Consider the following 15,419-nt stretch of genomic DNA (forward strand, 5'->3'; position numbering starts at 1 on the left):
GAAACTAAATTCAGTTCTTTCAGAAAGATTGAGTCCAGGGACTTCCCTGGTGGTGCAGTGGTTAAGAATCCACCGGCCAATGCAGGGGACACAGGTTTGATCTCTGAACTGGGAAGATCCCACACGCCACAGAGCAGTGAAGCCTGTGCACCCCGACTGCAAGGTCCAGCCTCAGCAGGATCCAGGGGGTACCCACGGGATGAATGGCATGGGTGAGAGAAGACACATGAGACCAGCCTTGATAGGGCCAAGTCTGAGAGGGGGAGAGAGAGAGAGACCAGACGGGGGTTGCAGCCGAGTCTGGCAGGGCCTGGCAATCTTTATTTTTTACCGTGGCTTTTATACCCTAAGTTAGTACATCTCTAAGGGGAAGGTAGTTTAACATTACATCAGCTTGTTCTTTATGAAACCAGGGTGTTTTCTGCATACTTCTTTGTTTCTGAGGGTCTTGTACATTATCTTCTGGCCTTGGGGCCCATTAACATTTTATGCAGGTCAGGTGAATGTAAACCTATTTTCCATTTCTGTGGTGACCTTAACGGAAAGGTAGCAGTCTCATAGGGCAGCAGTACAGAATAGAAGTATAACCTTGTTAACATAAAAATTAATCCTTCTGCAGAAGTTGTCAGCTGAGTTTATCTAAGAAGTTTACCCCACACTGACTCTGTGACTTTGGTGAGGCAGGCAGCCTCTGCCTAGACTCCTGGGTGACAATTAACAACCATCTCATTGTTACCACACTAGGGCTAAGCTCTTATTTTTCTACATCTGTAACTATATTAACAATGGTTTGTATAACACAACCTTAGCACCTTAAGAGCAAAACACAGCAAGCAAATGTTAACCCAATAGCCACTTTTAGAATGATTTTTCTTGTGTTTTCTAATAGGGCTTCCTCACCCCCCGAAGGGCTCTATGTCTATTAGGGCCTTTGTATGATCAGGTTCTTTATGTTATTTTGTGATTAGGGTATTATAAGCAATCATGCAGATTAGTACCAAGGACATAAATGCATTTGCCATACAAACTGAAATGCCAGCAAAGGAGTTTAAATTAAAACACTCCTTTCACCCTGGATACTCTCATAAAATACCACCACCCAGGAAACTTATTGATTAAAGTTTTAAATCAATTCTTATTTGGGAAGAGATTGGGGAAGGCCTTCTGCCTGTGTCACAGAAATTAGGGAGTAGTCTATTGAAGCAAGCATCAGAAAGACAGATATCATCTTTAAGGTGAATGCCGGGGGCAGCTTTTCGGAATCCCTGAAAACCTGATCTGCCTTGCCTGTCAGGTTTTCTCCCTCATGGCCTTGTCATGGGTGGGATCTCATGTGCCGGATCCCGGCACCCGACTACTGAAGTGTGCACACCCTGGAGCAGGCGCTCCACACCCAGAGAAGCCACCAGAGAGAGAAGCCGGGCACCGCAGTGAAGAGGCGCCTCTGCAGGCCACGAAGGCCACACTGCTGAAAGCTGGTGTGCGGCAGTGACGGCCCAGAGCACCCAAAAGAAATTAACTAGTTAAATTTTTAAAAGACTGAGTCCAGAAAAAAAAAAAAATTAATGACATTTCATTTCTCTTTATTTTCATTCTTCTGCTGACATTCTGTTCTTGATTCTGTTAGATATTTAGAATGCTTACAAAACTCCAGGTCACAGAAAAGGAGGAATTCCCAGTTAGAGTTCAGCGTCTCAGGGAACAGGTACACATCTCTTCTGCTGAACAGTCCAAGGAGATGTGAGGGTAGCAATGAACCAAAACCATCAGCAAACCCCAAGAGGAGAGCAGCCCATGGAGCCCAGAGCAGCTGTCTGCAGGCTCACCCCAGGGGCAGCAGAGGGCCCGCAGGCTGGCTGGGCTTCCTGAGCCCCAGACTGTGGGGAAGGCTGTGGTCTTTCAGTGATGGTTCAGACTCCCCATCAGGAAAACCAGGCCTGACCTCAGCATCTCTGACTCAGTACATACCTTCAGGACCCACCCCAAGTCTGCCCTCTCCTCCTCTCAGGCAGAACGAATCGACTGCAGGCAGTGCGGGCTAGGCCACTGATCATCCTGGGTGCTAAGGCCAGGGATGGGCACATAGCTCACCACTTGTGATTCTCAGGATCATAAGAACTTGCCTACTTCCTCATTCAGGGTGAGGAACAGCAGTGGCTGTGACAGGCAGGACTTCCCAGTAAGGCAGAGGGACAGGCTGAGTCAAGGAGAAATGACAGGAGCCTGTCTGTGTGGGAAGCTGACCAGGGCGGCGTGACCAGCCCCTCTATTCAGGGGCAGGCTGACGCCCTTGTCACCAGAAGCAAACATGAATCAGCTGGGGTCCCAGGGCTGTGACTCACAGCAGGTAATGACTCCAGGTTCTTGGTCCTTGTACCAGGCGGGCACTTGTGAATTGGGGATTGCCACGGAGAGCCAAGACAGGTGGACGGTCAGCCCATGGAGCCTGCAGACCTTGACACCCACTGGGGCGAACACAGAGAGAAGGGCTGAGAGGTCACCAACTCTCACTGAGGGGAGGCGGCAGGAAGCTTGGCCTGAGTCTCATTCCTAGGACCTACCTACAAGGTTAAAGACTGACCTGACCATTACTAGATTATTCTTAACAGAAGCCCAGCGTTCCTACTATACCCAGTTTCTAATGGGCCAAGGTGAAGATGGAAGAAAATGTTGGCATCATTCCTTTTTGGATTCATTGATAAATTCATCCAATATTTACTGGACATTTTTATCACTAGTGATAAAGATCAAAATCTGTCTTTGAGAAGCTCATTCTCTGCTGGTAATACAGAAAGTAACCCCCATCCAGGGCAGTGGAGAGTCCACTCGCCCCGCCCAGGAGTCTGGAAGCCCTGACAGTCTCATAGTGGAGGGGAGGCTCAGGTAAGTCTTTAAAAGTGAGACTTTTTTTTACCCGGAGGCAGAGGCAGCTAGTGTGAAGAACAAGAACATTTGTGAAAATGAACCTCATTTCCCCTCTTCTCCTCTCAGGTGCTCAGACCACATGGGACCCTGTGCATTTCCTTGAAATCTCCAAGCACTCTCTAGGCACAGAGCATTTCCCTTTTCTCTGTGATTCCCCTGAAACACACTTCTCTTCCAGGGATAGATAGCTCACTCCTTCATTGGCTTCAGGCCTTTACTGAAATGCTTCCTCCTTCGGGAGAGTTTCCACACCACACATGGAAAACATCAGCTCTATCTTCCTCTGTCTACTGTCCTGCTCTCTCGCTCTCTGTCTCATTTTTTGTATCTCTGACAGCCTCTAGGGATGGGGCTGTGGGTGGAAGGAGATGTGGGGAGAGGGTAGGGTGGTATCTTCTCCCCACAGGCTTTGCTGGAAAAGAAACTGTTTTTCTTCAGAGACAAGGCATGAATATAAACTGCAGGTAAATTGAAACTTAAATTGAAGATATTAATAAATTGAACAATAAATGTGAAAGCAAAAAACATGAAACCTTTTGGAGCATACATAACAGAATGCTATTATGATGTGTGGGGGATGAAGAACTTCTTTAAAAAGCCAAACAAACTGGTGAGCAAAAGATGGATAAATATGACCATATTACAAGTAACAACTGCTGCTCATCAAAAGATATCATAAAATGAGGAAAACAAAAACCAGGGAGTGGAAAGTGACATGTGCAACAAGTGTAAAGACCTTTCACCAGTAAACGTTTCTAAAAAGTAGAAGTCAAAAACACATTAACAGGCATTGCATGGAAGGTGAAACATGGAAGTCCAATGAACATTTAAAATGTGATCAATTTCATTTGTGATAAATTAAATACTAATTAAAATTGCAACCAAACACCATCTCACAGCTCACAGTTGAGCAAACATTTATGAGTGACTATGAAAAAGCTGGCTCAGATGTGGAGCAGAAGAAGTTGTCATTCATTGTCAATCAGAATATCAACTGTAGTGACATAGCATAGCTGGACAAGTGAACACCCTCAGTTTCATTAATTCCCATCCATCTCATAAAATAGATACGTGTGAAACATATTCTTAACAGCAGAGAGCTGTAAACAATTCCAATATCCAGCAACAATAGAATGGATAGATTTTGGTACATTTAAAGTATGGGCTACTATAGAGCAGTAAAAGTAATTCAATAGCTTGCATACGAATGAATGAACCTCAGAAACCGATACCACACACAAAAGAAATATTATGTCACAAAAGGATAATCACTGTGATTCTACTTACATAAAGGGACAAAAGCGGAAAAGCCTGTGTACTGTTTAGGAACTCATGTGCATGTGCAAATCTCAAATTAAAGGCAGGGAGTGTCATAGAATTGAGATATACAGAAAAATTAGAATCTTTTTTAATGAGAGTGGGTGTTGAGAACATGAGAATCTGCTTCACTATTATTCTGCAAATTATGTACTTTTATTACCTACAAGGCTTTCTTTGTATAATCTATTCCTCAGTAAGATTTATGCCACACATCAAAATAAATTCCAAGTGGCATTTAATATAAAATTTGATACCATTAACCTTAAGAATAAAGTATAAATATGTATGCAATCTTGAGATGGGGAAGACCTTGATAATAAAATATAAATATATATGCAAGCTTGAGACAGGGAAGACCTTGATTAACTCTGATGGACTGGGTTTTGTCCCCCCAGGTAGATGTGTTGAAGTTCTAACCTGCAGAGACTCAGAATGTGACTGTATTTGCAGACGGAGTTTTTAAAGAGATAAATAAATTGAGGCCTTTAAGTTGTGCCCTAATCCAATATGACTCTTGTCCCTGTAAGAAAAGGAAGTTGAACACAGAAAGAAACCCCAGGGATGGGTGTACACAGAGGAAGGATGAAGTGAGGACACAGAGGAAGTGGTTGTCTGCAAGTCAAAAAGCAAGTCCTCAGGAGAATCAACCCCAACCACACTATGATCTTGGATGTCCAGCCTCTGGAGCTGTAAGAAAGCAAATGTCTGCCATTCAAGCTTCTGGGGATATGCTATTTGGTCATGGCAGCCCCAGAAAACTGATATATAAGCATTACATTGAATGCCAAACTACATAGAAAAGTCTTCATGGGTTTTACTACAACCTTGCTAAACTCTTACATGTCAAAAAATAAAAGGAAAATTACAAATTCAAAACTATAATACGTTTGACAAAAGCTTGACATTACCAATACATAGCTCCTACAAGTATGTAATAAAACAAGTAATCTAGCAAAAAGTTTGGCAAGACCCATAAGCTGAAATGTTCATGTAAAGAAATACAAATGTTTGTTAAAAAACAGAAAAAAAAAGTCAACTTCCTTCAACAAGTTAAGGTTGAGATATTATTTTGTATTCCATTAAGAGAAAAGAGCCTCATAAAATAATAGCATACAGATTTAACAAAGATTGTAGCTATCATCCTCAGCAGATCTAAGTATTCAATATTCCTTCTTGTTTCGTCCTTTGACGTTACATATAGATCAAAGAGCTGTAAAAATGATTTATGTTTGGCATGGAAATTTTAAGCCTCACTTCTGGGGATTTATACCAAGTAATTAGGTAAATATTTTGACTATTAGAATACATACTCTAAAATGAGAAATAATCTTTATTCTCAACATAAGGATTTTGTTAAACAAAGTATAGTAACTTTCACACCATGGAAATGTTTAAATTGGAAAGGACATAAATCAAAATATGAAGCAAGATCATCTTTGATAGATTTTCTGAGCTGTATGCAGGTAAATTTAAATGTCATCTTTCATAATTACCAATATTTTTCAAAGTTTGCTATGATAAAATATAGATTGCTTTGATAATAATGTGGTGGTGGTTTAGTCGCTAAGTTGTGTCTGACTCTTTGTGAACCCAGGGACTGTAGCCCTCCAGGCTCCTCTGTCCATGGATATCCCAGGCAAGAACACTGGAGTGGGTTGCCATCTCCTTCTGCAGGGGATCTTCCTGACTCAGGGATGGAACCCATATCTCCTGCACTGCAGGCAGATTTATTACAGCTGAGCCTCCAGGGAAGCCCAAGAAGTCTATAAAGTCACTTCAAAAGCAACATGAAAGCAACTGCTGAGGGGTCTGAGTAGACTGGGAAGTGGACCTCCCGTGGGTCTGAGGCCAGGACAGGGCCATCTGCATCTGAACCGTGGTCACTCTCACTTGCTCTGCAACCTTGGTTGGGTTTCTAAAAGTGCTGAAATCTGAGTTCTGTCAGCTGCCTGAGAACCTTGTTTCCAGAACTCAAAGGGCGCAGAGTGGGCACAGAGAAAGGCTGCTTCTCACCAACTCCTCCAACCTTGTACAGTGAGAAGTAGATTTTTAAAGTTGAGAGTAATAAGGTCTTTTTGAATCAGGGGGGATGCAGAAGTGAAACAGGCCAGAGAAATGGAAAATCCAAAGGAGGACTAGAATCCAAAGGAAGCTAAGCATGATCACCCTGTGCTCAGTATCACGAGTCATTCCCTGGGATTTGGGGGGTTGCTAGCTACCCTCACTATGCGAGGAAACCCTCACTCTGCTAGCTACCCTCACAGATGTGACAAACAGACTCATTGGAAAAGACCCCAATGCTGGGAAAGATTGAAGGCAGGAGAAGGGGATGACAGGCAATGAGGTGATTCAATGGCATCACCGACTCCATGGACATGAGTGTGAGTAAGCTCCAGGAGTTGGTGATGGACAGGGAGGCCTGGTGTCCATGGGGTCACAGAGAGTTGGACATGACTGAGTGACTGAACCAAACTGAGCTACCCTCATATAAGTGCCAATATATGTCTTATCTCGTATAATTTCCCACACAGCTCTATGATGCAATAGGATTGTCATTTCTGCTCTAGAAGTAAAGAAACAGGTGATTAAAGACAGTAGGTGTCCTGTCCAAAATCACACAAGTAGACAGGGTAGCCATAGGATGTGGAAGTTTGTGTAATTCAGAGCCAGCTTGTGTCCATCCGCCCAGCATCCCTGTTTCTAAATGCATTCGCCCCGACTCACACAAGCACAGGCTTGGGGGCTGAAAATGACCAGCTTCTTACTTCAGCATTTGACAACATATTGCTGTCACTTTCAACTAGGTATCAGAAGGAAGAGAAAGATGGAAAACTAACTACATGGAACACGTTGTGATATCAGGTCATTTTTCTCCTGGTTAATGTTGTCTTCTTCCAGTGGCGATTCCCCTGGTTCTGCATGCTCATCTTTGTCGGACGGTGCTTGGCTGGCGGTCAAGGTGGAGGTGCAAGGCCCCAGGAGCCCCCTTGGGCCTCACCCTCTCAGCTCAGCTGTCTCCAGAGCATCTCCAGATCTAAGTGAGATAGTCAGCACACAGCCCTCCCACTGTTTCCCTGAGGTGCCTCTGCCTGCAGTCCCTTCCTGCCCACCGGGAGGGCCTTTCCTATTTACCCACATCTTCCCTTCCCTCTCTCTCAGGAGAGTGGCTTGTGAATTGCTTTTCAGAGGATACATATTATCGAATTACCTTTCCTCATTCTAACTCCCTGATACAAAGAAATTCTTCCTACCACTAGGGAGGCCATGTATCTTTTAAAAAGATACATTTTTTAAAGAAAAAGTGTTAAATTTTGAAGAAATTCTTCCTACCAGTAGGGGCCCATGTATCTTTAGAAAGATACATTTCCCTGCCTGCTCATTGCTTATTGCTGGTATAACAAACCAGCACAAGCTCATTTTCTCATCCGTATGAAGAGGTCCAATATGGATCTCGCTGTGTGGGCATCGAGGCGTCGGCGGGGCTGCGTTCCTTCTGGAGGATCGGGGTCTGTTCTTTCTAGGGGTCACCGCACTGCTCACTTGTGGGCCCAGCAACCACTTCAGGCCCACTGTGGCTCGTGTCTGCACGTCTCCTTCGCCAGCTGTGACCCTCCTGACTCCCGCTCTGACTTCTGAGCACCCTTGGGGCCACACTGCACCCACACCAGTAACCCAGAAGGGCCTCCCCAGGTGTAGGTCCTTTCTGTAACCACACCCACACACGTCCCTTTTGCCATGTGAGCTAACACAGTCACAGGTTCTGGGGATTAGGACCTGGACATCTTTTGGGGGGAGGGAGCTGTTGATCACACTATTCTTTCTGCACAACTTGAAAGAAAATTACTTTAAATAATTACAAAGTAACTTCACAGCAGCTCAGAGTATAATCAACTACTAAAATATGATATACAGATAATAAAACAATTGGGTCACAATGCGGGTCAGAATAAACAGACCTAGAAGAATGCTTTCCTAATTTTTCACCAGCAAGAAACAATGATCAGACTGTATTTGGATGACACCTGTCAGGGCCGTGTCGTGAAGCATGAGATCGGGGAGGGTGTGTGGGGTGCGCACAGACAGGGCTGAGCCCCGAGGGTCCCAGTGACCGCAGGCCCAGAATCCACTGGACAGCGAGGCCTTCTGAGGGTTCAGGCAGGAGGAGCCCAGACACTAGGGCGGGAGTTGGGTGGGCAGGATGTGGCTGCGGGTGTGGGGGTCCCTGAGATGCTGAGGCTTCTCACCACCTATTTGTGCAAGTGCCCCACCATCTTTAACTCCTAGTTACTGCGTGTCCTGATCTGTAGCGTCCATTCAACACAAAAGCACAACGTTTTAACAGCAGCCTGGCAGGGACTGCAGAGGGCGGTCCGGGCCGCTGAGATCAAGAAGCTCCTGAGAAACGGAGCACCGGCGCTGAGCCCGGAGCCCAGGGGACTCCTCCCGCCCCGCCCCTCGGTGATCCCCGGCCCCGGAGCTTCCCGCTGGGGTCCTCTGCGGGGGAGGCCCGGGCGCCCGCACGTCTGAGCCCGGAGCCCGGGGTGGGGGACTCCTCCCGCCCCGCCCCTCGGTGATCCCCAGCCCCGGAGCTTCCCGCTGGGGTCCTCTGCGGGGGAGGCCCGGGCGCCCGCACGTCTGAGCCCGGAGCCCGGGGGGGGGGGACTCCTCCCGCCCCGCCCCTCGGTGATCCCCGGCCCCGGAGCTTCCCGCTGGGGTCCTCTGCGGGGGAGGCCCGGGCGCCCGCACGTCTGAGCCCGGAGCCCGGGGGGGGGGACTCCTCCCGCCCCGCCCCTCGGTGATCCCCAGCCCCGGAGCTTCCCGCTGGGGTCCTCTGCGGGGGAGGCCCGGGCGCCTGCACGTCTGAGCCCTGGGCCCCGCGACCGAGCTCGGGGACAGGCCGCGCACCGGTTCTCCCGGTCCTCCTCCCGCACGTTCCAGCGGTGGCGGCTGAGGCCCCAGGTCGGGCCCGGGGAGGCGAGCGGGCGGGGGACACGCGGCCCCGTCGGTGGCCGCGTGCGGGGAGCGGGTGCAGTTTCTCCCCGCGGGGCCAAGCCCGTTCGATCGGAAGTCCTTAGCCCGGCAGAGGAGCCGCTGTGCCGCCGGCGGGGCCCCCGTGTCCTCCTTCCCGGCCCGCGGGGGATTCGGACCGTCTCCGGGGCCCGGAGGCCACCTGGCTCTCTTCTCGCCGCCTCCAGGCTGCTCGGGGCGCACTGGGCTGCCGGGTTCCCGCGCCCGCTGCGGCGGCCAGGGACCCGGAGCTCCTGCAGGGATGGCACTCCGGATCGCGCCCGGCCCCGGGCCCTCCGTGCGAGTCGCCTGCCCGGCGGCGAAAGCAGGGCTATTTCTTGCTCATGGTCCTTTGCTGGCACCTGACATGAGTTGATTCTCAGTCACTATTGAATGGATGATTGAAGGATGAGTGACAGGGGTGTGCTGGAAAGGGCCTGGCTCTGCGATGATCTGGAGATGCCACACATCTTTGGAGGATTTGGAGATTCACCTAGGTAATCTCTAACATCCATCAGCTCTGACATGTATTAATCTTTGGGCTTACCCCCAAGCCTGTTCCATTTGCTCCTGGATATTTGGTTGAACATTGGTTGTACTCAGTGACTTGAGATTCAAGATTAGGCTGTGGATAAGAAAGTTAAAAGGGACAGCAGTTTGGTTGCAGATAAGTACACACATAAAATAATCTACATAATTTCTGTGATCTTCTTTAAGTTACACAATTCAGAGAATAGCCACCACAATCACATAGTCATGCACTTGGCCAGATACTGGGTACTAAATTACCATAGCCAAAGAACCAAGTGTTATCTCTGAAGGTCTGGGAACTAGCCACATTTGGCCAATGGAGAACTTAACTTATGGCAGTTTTTATCTTTTGCTAAGTATAGACACTGGAAAGGGATAGATGACCCTCCAAGGGGACTAATCAAGCAGGTTAAAACTTGTACTCTAGAAACACAAGGGATCCTCTCCATGGGAATGTCACTTTATTCAAAGCTTTCAACATCCTCTGAAATGGGGAACATACAGGGCAAAACTCTGCCAGCTATACTTGCAATTAAAATTTGCTTGTGGCTTTTTATATGAGTGGATTCTCCTTCATATCTGTCCGTAGATTCCAAGATCCTGATTAATGTTTCCTGAATTACAGAAGTCAGTTCTGCATCACCTAGGATTAGGGCAGATTCAAACCCACTCTTGTGGTTTAATGTAAAAACAACCTTCTGTAAAGGCCTATAGAACACATGGTCAGCTGACTCTGTGGCTAAAATCTGCGGAAAGTCTCTTAGGGAGTAGTTTTCCTGCCAGATGTTGGATACTACAAGGGAAGAGTTTCAAGTCTGGACTTGTGTTTCCAAACAGTTGCTTTAATTAATGCAGTGTTTATCAAAGGTGATGTCCATTATCACCATTGTTGGAAACAGAGTCATTACTGAATGACCACACCCTTTTCTGATATGGAGTGGAAATGCCCCAGGGCCACACACTGGGGCTGGGAGAATCTGCCCCATGACAGGCGGTGGGAGGAGATCACTTTCTTTTCTCACCGAGTTTACCTTCCACTGAATGATCATTCTCAGAGGCAGCCCCAAGACTCCACATGGAATGTCGAAAGGGTAACTGATCCAGGACCTCCTAAGACCTGCACTAGCCCTGCAGACCGACAGAAAAAGGGTGATCTAACTTACACGTGGCATCTTAAAATAAATAAATAAATAAATAAAAACAGAGCACCAAGGTCATTAATACAGGACACAGATCACTGGTTGCAAAAGGCGGGCTGTGGGGGTGTGAGGAGCGGGTAGAGGTGGTCAAGAGGAACAGACTTGCAATTATAGAAAAATAACTCATGGGATCATCATGTGTAGCATGACAACTATAGCTAATAATACTATTTTTTTTTTTTGCTTTTTTTTTTATTTGTGCACTTAAAAGTTCCTAAAAGAGTGTATTTAAAAAGTCTTCATCACACACACAAAAGTTGTAGCTTTGTAAGATGATGGATATGAGATGGACTTATGGTGATCATTTCAGAATATATACAGATAAGGAATCATTATGTTGCACACAGAAAGCTAATATAAAGATAAAAGTCAAGTATGCATCAATTAATAAAAACAAGAAAACGGTGGAAGGACGATGTGCGCTCTCACAATTGCTGAGAAAGATAAAGCATTGAGCTTTGCATCAGAGTCTGCAGTCTTCCTTCCTCTCATCAATGGGAAGGGTACGTACAGCCTTGGATACAGCAGATGGGATAGGCCTGGGGTTCTGCATTTCTCATAAGCTCCTAGGAAATGATAATTCCTGCAGATTCCTGGCTGCACTTTGACTAGCAAGGTGTTAAAGCTCCTGAGGGTGGAGATTAACTGCGCTGGTTTCTAAGGGATCCAGTTACAATTATGATGAGTACAGCACAGGGGCTTTTTTGGCCTTCATTCCTGACAGTGTGAACAGCTGCGGGGTGAGCTGAGGTGGCGATTCTGTGTGCAGAGAAGAGGAAGATGACAACTTTCATCGGTCTAGAAATGATGTGGTTTCATGTTCATATACCAACATCTGCAGACAGGTGGAGCCCACTAGCAAAACCTTCAGAAATAAAGGCTAAAATAACACTATGATTTTTTTAAATTATTATTTTGGAATGCTATCCACAATAAATAAACTAGATTAAAACAAAATGATTTTATGCCACAGCTCAAGTGGTTCAATTACCTGGGAGTTTTTTTTCAAGTTTTATCTTTTTTTTTTTTTTTGGATTGTGTCTAATCTTTTATTTATTTAATTTCAAGTTTTATCTTGAATTAATCTTGGAGGGCTCAGCAGGAACCCTTCTTAGAAGTGTCTGCAATTACATGAGGGCTTGCCTGAGTGTGTCACTGCTTGTCCAAAGCTCTGGTGGCAAATAAAACATGAATGACATAGGAAGGACCCTTTACTACACTTGTTAAAATATGGCAGGGACTTCTTTGGGAAGCTATAAGTTCTTGGTCACCGTGAGGAATAGAAAGTGAGCCTGCAGAAGACGCAGATGGGCCACAGGAGAGGAGCCAGCCGAGCTCCTCGCCCTCTCAGCTCCTCTGATAAAGGCTCTGTCTGACCCCCAAGACCCTCAGACACGCCTCCCGAGGGAAGCGGGTCCTGAGAGGCCTGGTGTGGGCCCCGGTGCTCTTCTCTGACCTGGGGGAGGAAGCGGTGCGCTCAGGAGAGACCCTGGGCGTGGAGTGAGGACCCCGGGCTCGGGCTGGGCCACTTGCCGAGGGACAGCATCCCCGCGCTCCACTGGGGTCAGCGTCCACGGGGGTAAGATGAGCGGCCCGGCCGCTCTGGGGTGTTTCTCACGGTCCCTTGATGCTTCAACAGTCCTTGGGCCCCAAGAAAGCTGGCAGATGTCGGAAGTGTGTGACCTCGGGCAGGACTCAGCGGTAAAGAATCTGCCTGCCAACGCAGGAGACAGGTCCGGCCCAGGAAGCCCCCACACACAGGAGCAGCTGAGGCCACGCACCGCGACTGTCCCCGGTAGAGCGCGGAGCTGCGACTCCTGCGGCCCGTGCCTCCCGGAGCCTGTCTCTGCAGCAGGAGAAGCCGCGCGAAGAGAAGCCCGAGCCCCACCGCTGGAGAAAAGCCCCCACGGTAGTGAAGGCTCGGCACAGCCAAAGTAAATGAACAAAAAAAACTATTTAAAGAGAAGAGGTGTGTGGCCTCTGGGCCCTGAGCAGCCCCCTGGAGCCCGTGGGGAGGTTCTGGCCGAGGCCGTCTCCACAGACGAAGGTGCCGTGGGGCTCGGGGCGCAGCTGGCCAGTGACACCCCGAGAGGACTGCCCTCTTCCTGCCCACCTTCTCCGCCAGCAGGCTGGCAGGGGGGCAAGTCCTGGAGCCTGTCCTCACTCCGAAGTCTGGGCGGCCTGTACACGGGGTCTGTGTGAAGCGGCACAGGGCATTTCCGTCTGTTGGTCCCTCCTCTGTCCCTCCCCGGCTTGGAAGACCCGTGGAAGGCAGGGCTGGTGAGCTCTGCACACGGTGATCCTGGGCCCCCGAAGCCCCAGCAGCAGCAGACCCTGGGGAGTGACCGGGAGAGGGAGCCGGGCTGGGTGCACCGGAGAGCGAGGGGCTCTGCTGGGAGATGGAGAGATGGGGAGGGGGGCTTCCTAGAGCAAAAGCTGCTCCCCCACAGCATGGGCAGGGCCTGAGATGAGACCCAGATGGCCCTGCAGGCCTGACGGGGGAGCCGCAGGCCTCAGCCTCTGAGCAGGTGAGCAGTGAGCACCTCTGGGCCTGAGCGAGTCGTGGAGACTGGATTCCGGCCCTCAGGAAGCCCTGGGCCTCAGAGGGGCGTCAGGCAAGACATAAGTGCCCCAGCTTGTGCCAGGTGCTCGCCGAGAAAAGCCACACAGGGCCAGAGGAAAGGCAAGGAGTGACAGCACAGCCTGAGGGAGCCACAGGGAAGCAGCAGAGCGGTGGTTTCCAAGCCAAGGCCTCGGAGAAACGCAGCTCAGCAGCCAGGGACCCGGGGCCAGGGGCCAGCGGTAGGTGCAGCAGAGAGAGGAAGACCCCCTAAAACGGCAGATGTGAAGGCAGAGTGTTCATCTAAACTCCTGGATGATGTCAGAGGCGGCGTGGACTGTGAGGTGGACACAGCGGGTGAAGGCTGGCCAAGGAAGGGGGCAGGGGAGAGAGCGAAAGACGGTCAGAGCCTGGCTGTGGATGCCACTCTCCTTCCAAGGGAGATACGAGTCACTCAGATGCTGTGAGTAGAGAACCAGTTAAAGCAGATGAGTTATCACAGGGAGAAAGATAACGGGAGGCAAAGAGGCTGCAGCCAGAGGGCGGTCAGGAGCCCAGCAAAACCACCGGTGAGAGGAGCCTAGACTGAACTCAGGAGGCAGAGACCTGGAGGGAGGAAGCCCTTCAGAGCAGTCCTGGAGGAGGAGAAGGAGGAGGCAGGACAGCAGGAGCATGGAGAGCAGCTCCTCCAGATGCTGAGGACCCTCGTTGTTTGGGGATGAAGGGAAGCTCAGAGAAGTCAGTCCCTGCAAGAGGAAAGACTTGAGCTCTAATCTCTGTCCAGTGTTTCCCAGATGCTACTCTCCATCAGTTCCCTAACGAAGGCTGTGTTTTAAAACTAACATGAATTACATTACTGTAACCCAGTTATCATCATCACAAAAGCTTTGAAAGTGTTTAAAAGCTTGATCATTAAAAATTGAAATAAACAAGTGACCAAACTGAGCTAAAATAATGGGCAAATGACTGCACCATTATTCACAATAATCAAGTTGCCCATTGACAGATGAATGCAGAAAGATAAGGTGTATACACCCATATTCCCTGATAGCTCAGTTGGTAAAGAATCCACCTGCAATCTAGGAGACCTGGGTTCAATTCGTGCCTTGGGAAGATCCCCTGGAGAAGGAAACAGCTATCCATTCTAGTATTCTGGCCTGGAGCATTCCATGAGCTATATACTCCATGGGGTCTCAAAGAGTTGGATACGTCTGAGTGACTTTCACTTCATTTCACTTCATACACACATATACTGAAATATTATTCAGGTTTCAAAAGAAGTCAATCCTGCTCTTTGCAGGGACATGTATGAACCAGGAAGGACATTATGCTAAGTGAACAAAGCCAGAGGCAGAAAGAGAAATCCTGTGTAATGTCACCTATACAATGAATAAAATAGTCAAACTCATCAATGCAGAGAGTAGAATTGTGGTTGCTTGGAGAAGGAGAAGGAAAATGGGGAGCTGCTGCTCACCAGGTAAGACATTTCAGTTCTGCAAGATACACACCTTCTGGAGATGTGCTGTATATACTTTGTCTATAACTAATGAGATTATGTTGTTGTGTAGTCACTCAGTCATGTCCGACTGTGACCCCGTGGACCATAGCCCACCAGGATCCTCTGTTATGGGATTTCCCAGGCAAAAGTACTGGGTTGGGTTGCCACTTCCTTCTCCAGGGTGTCTTCCCAATCCAGGGACTGAACTGAAGTCTCCTGTACCGGCAGGCAGATTCTTCACCTCTGAGCACCAGGGAAGCCCCAATGACACTATGTTCTACACTTAGAAATTTGTTCAGAGTGTAGATCTCACTAGACTACTGTTGAATGTTCTCACTACAACTTAAATATAATATCCACAGAAGATCTGAAAGGACTT

General features: G+C 48.3%; 1 long non-coding RNA gene across 1 annotated transcript in view; it reads right to left on the reverse strand.

The window, feature by feature from the left end:
* Positions 1-8,188, reverse strand: part of LOC122676464 — a 28,735-nt gene extending 20,547 nt beyond the window's left edge. The window contains exons 1-2 of the long non-coding RNA XR_006335589.1: positions 8,026-8,188; positions 5,216-5,222 (exon numbers count right to left, since the gene is read on the reverse strand). This is a non-coding gene — a long non-coding RNA (uncharacterized LOC122676464). The remainder of the gene's footprint in view (positions 1-5,215; positions 5,223-8,025) is intronic.
* Between the last annotated feature and the right edge of the window lie 7,231 nt (positions 8,189-15,419).

This window comes from Cervus elaphus, chromosome 20, assembly GCF_910594005.1.
Source record: "Cervus elaphus chromosome 20, mCerEla1.1, whole genome shotgun sequence".
Classification (NCBI taxonomy): Eukaryota; Metazoa; Chordata; class Mammalia; order Artiodactyla; family Cervidae; genus Cervus; species Cervus elaphus.